Here is a 4,218-nt window from a genome sequence, read left to right as displayed (position 1 = left end):
AATAAGTCTTGCAAAGAACGAGAGAATTCTCCCAATTCGTAATGGAGTGAGCTGGTTTTCTCACCAACATTTGTATATACCTCAACAATCAAGACTCCCAACCGGGTTCCCAGGGTCTCTCAGTCTTCTGATCCATTGTCGTTGAGAAAAAGACCCTGGTTCACTCTGGAGGTCACGTGTCTGCCAGTAATCTGGAAGGTTCACCAAAATGTGGGTTAGGGGCATCGGTGGCCAAAGGTAGGCCTTGTCGACATGCGAAGAAGGCGAATCAGCACGCAATTGATTTGGTGGCCAGATGACCATCGAAAAAATGTTTGACAGCAGTATTTTATGGAACTACACACATGGAATCCGATGTGAAAGGCAAAAGTTGTGGTTCAAAAGCGATCGGACTCCGCACACAGAAAGTAACCCTCCCGTTATTCAAGTTTGCACCCGTGACTGAATCGAACCCGGATCAGCGACGAATGCTAATAGTTTGTTGACATATTTTAAAGGAGGAACGAAGATTTTTGTCGTGCAAGAAAACAAGCGAAACGTTTATCCATGGGAAATAAAAAACATGTTAGCAGCGTATTAATCCGGTGTGTTGTTATTTAAGTTCTCACTGTCACGTATCGACCTCAAATCATCAAATCAAAACGTGTATTGACATGTGCAGGTATTTATTTTGTTCTTGGATTTTCGTTTTTCTTTCGAATGTTTAACAAGCGCGTGATTCATAAAGTCACCATCTTGACCAGCGAGTTGACCGTTTTGACTTACGATATTTATATTTTTAACTTGTCGTGTAAATCGTCGATGTCGTAAGATATTTTTTACCACTGCACAGCGCTTTAATAGCGTGTAATATTTTTATCCGCGGGTAGAATAAAAGAGACCTTTTATCAAGCAAAACGTAGTATTTGGTGTATTCTTTTATGTTAGTGTTTGTTCTGGAGAAGCAGCTTTAGCTACTAACGAAATTCAATTTTTTTTGTGTACGTCAATTCGAGGCTCTACATGGAACTTTTGCAGTTGTCTGGGCGATCACGAAAGGCTCTTGTATGTAGGTTGGCCGATTTTATGGGAATCTCATTCCTAGTGGGGATAAAACATCCGCTCTTTTGACCTTTTTAATACTTACATTGATAAGATAAAGCTCACTTATTAAAAAAATGCCTTGTCAAATGAATACTCTTTCGCCCAGTTGCGGAATCAAAATATATCGAAACCCATACCCTAGTGGGAAAATGTTTGTCGACGAGTGCCACGTGGACCAGAATCAACCAGGGTGCTTTTCTCAACGACAATGGAGGCAGAGAAGAGAGGACCCTGGGAACGAGGTTTGACAACACGTCAAGCTAGTGACAGGAAGGTCTCAAGGCCATAACAATTACCATATATGATGGTACCTACCTGCCCATTTTTGCTGACCACTGACCAGCTTTTGAAAGTTGGATTTATATATGTTGGTTGTACGGTACGGTCGATTTATATGTAGGCGGTTTGATTGACATTTGTACGGTTCGATTGATGATTGTGCAAGTTCGATTATTTGTACGGTTCGATTGATAGGTGTGTAAGTTCGATTTATATGTGTGCGGTTCGATTTAGTTTGGTACGGTTTCGATTGATATTGGTGCAAGTTCGATTTATTTGTACGGTTCGATTGATAGTTGTTGCAAGTTCGATTTATATGTGTGCGGTGCGATTTATTTTTGTACGGTTCGATTGATATTTGTGTAAGCGCGATTGTTATGTATGCGGTTCGATTTAAGTTTTGCTGTTTTGATTAAATAAACGAGTTTCGCTTTATTTGTGCGCGTTTAAGGTTGGATGAACGCGTTTTGAAGAATTTTTGTCCGTAAACGGAAACGCCATAGTATTACGACTTCGTGAATTTGGAGCAAAGGTAATCAGGTTGCACCACCAATACATCAGTGCTTTTTGAATATGTCTCTGGAAACACTAGATTCTTCCATTCTAAATTATTAAGTAAATTATAAGACGTCAGCACCAGCGTTATAAGTTGAGTTAGGGTCAAGACCCACCGGGTGTGTGACAGCTCTATTGTACTCTATTTACTGTCGTTTTTGTTCATTGTAGTTTAGTTCACACAAGTACCCCAGGAAGACATTACAATTAATTCAATAATGTGGTGGTATCATAAAACTGATAAATGTAATATTATGCATCAGGCACTCTACTATGGAAAAATTCTGATTGGTCGAGAGCATTCAATAAGTTCCACCAATAGCTTGTGCATAAATGTAATATTTGCTGCAGATATTACATTTATCATTGTCAAGTTCACCGTCTGCATGGTTTACTAAAAAAAAAAAAGGGGGGGGGGCCCCTTGGAGTGTTCTCGTTACAATTTTCTAATTATAACGGTTACTTTTCAGCCTTAGGCTTCGGGCAAAGATAACACAGACCACAGGTTTTGATAATTCATGATATCATGCTCAACCCTGATCCAATAATTGTTTATTGAATGTTCGCAGGGGGCTAAGTGTAATTGCACGTTGTAATTGCTACGATCCCTGAGGCTATCTTCTTGGTTAATTCATCAAACCATGGGCACGCCAATTTCAGGTAGTCATCAATGGAGAAACTCCCTGTGATTTTGTCGAAGATAACATGATTAATCGAGAAAAACTATTGATTACTGGTGTCGGAGATCCGGAAAAGCCTCTGTCTTGATGGCGATTGAGGAGGAAATTCAATTTGAGCCGTATTTAAGGTTCAGTTTGTTTAGCAACATTTTTTTGTATCAGCCAGGTCGTTAAACATTTGCCAGATCTACATTCAAACATGACTCTTTTGACTCTTTTCTTGTGCTTGAAAACCGCTTAATTTCCAATAATTGTAATGATCTTTCGCTTGGAAAAACCAAATCGTTATTAAGCTTATGAACTATTAATATATAGTAAGTAATTAATTAATAACCGTCATGCGTTTCGCCCAGCAAAAAAAAAAAAACAAAAAAAACGATAGCGAGGTCAATACAGCTAGGAAGCGAAGTTGGAGATTTTGCTGTAACGATCCGAACGGTTCACGGTTATTAAATTGTTTATGGTATGGCAAATTATGAATAGCAATAAGCTCTAATCAGGCACGAGACAAAAGGCAAAACCTGTAGGATTCTGGTACTTGTATTCAAAATGGAGGAAATCATGAATAATGTCAGACTGTTGTACACAAACCAATGAGTGGGAAATTCTGTAAACAACGATTTCCGTTTGATTGTAAATGGTTTTCCTCTTTTAACACGCCACAGGAGAGGCCACAAAAGGTATAGATTGAATTTAATCCATCTCCAAAAGCTGTCAGGGAAAGACAAAACACAGAAGAATCTTTGATATCACTTTACCTTTTTAGCTGGGTTGCCTATGGGCAAACCACCAGTCGAGGTCCTGCGGTTTAGTTGGTCTTGTTTCTCTTTCTCTTTTTTTTTTTTTTTTTGTTTTTTTTTTTTGTTTTTTTTTCCGTGTCGGTTAAAAGTCTTGCCTGCACTCCCCTGGTAAGTGGTGTCTTTGTGTATAGAGCTTCTGCGCGTATTTTCTTAGGATCGAGAGGGTAGTGGAACTGCGTAGATTTCTCTAGTGGACACAGTAGAATCATTAACTTAGCCTGCAATGGCGTCGAAAGTCATGCAACGCGAATGGCGTTTTAGTGGATCCTTAAACAAAATATACCTTTATGGAGCTCAATAATGGAAAGTCAGTTCGATAAACTAGGCATGAATCTCAAAAGCGACGTGTACTGGACTTCGACAACAATCTATCGCCTGTCGAGACGAAATCAAAGTGAGCAGTATTTACCTGAGAAGTGTAATTGACACAATTGAGTTTCTTGTCTTCACGCACGCAATCAAATAGGAAGAGGTTTTCGCCTCTAAGAGCAAATATGTTGTTTGTTTCAATAAAATTTTCGCTGGAAAAGGATTCTGTGGTATTTTCTGCCTTTGTGAATTATAATATCATGTTGTGTATTGAATTTTCGAGCTTAAGGTTCAAATGTGATATGGGAGAAGTTTTTTTAGTATTGCTCTGTAAGCAGGAAGGGTTCCACAGGCCTGTTGGAAGCGTGCTTGAGTTTCAACAAAATGAGGCCCGAAATCAGTGAAAACTTGAGATGAATAATAAGTAGCTGCTATTTCCAAAATGATGGAATTACCTGGTGATAAATAACGTCGTACGCGTCTTGGAGAGTAAATTTTGACTTTGCATAAAC

This window comes from Montipora foliosa, chromosome 5, assembly GCF_036669935.1.
Source record: "Montipora foliosa isolate CH-2021 chromosome 5, ASM3666993v2, whole genome shotgun sequence".
Classification (NCBI taxonomy): domain Eukaryota; kingdom Metazoa; phylum Cnidaria; class Anthozoa; order Scleractinia; family Acroporidae; genus Montipora; species Montipora foliosa.
This window is presented reverse-complemented; position numbering follows the sequence as displayed.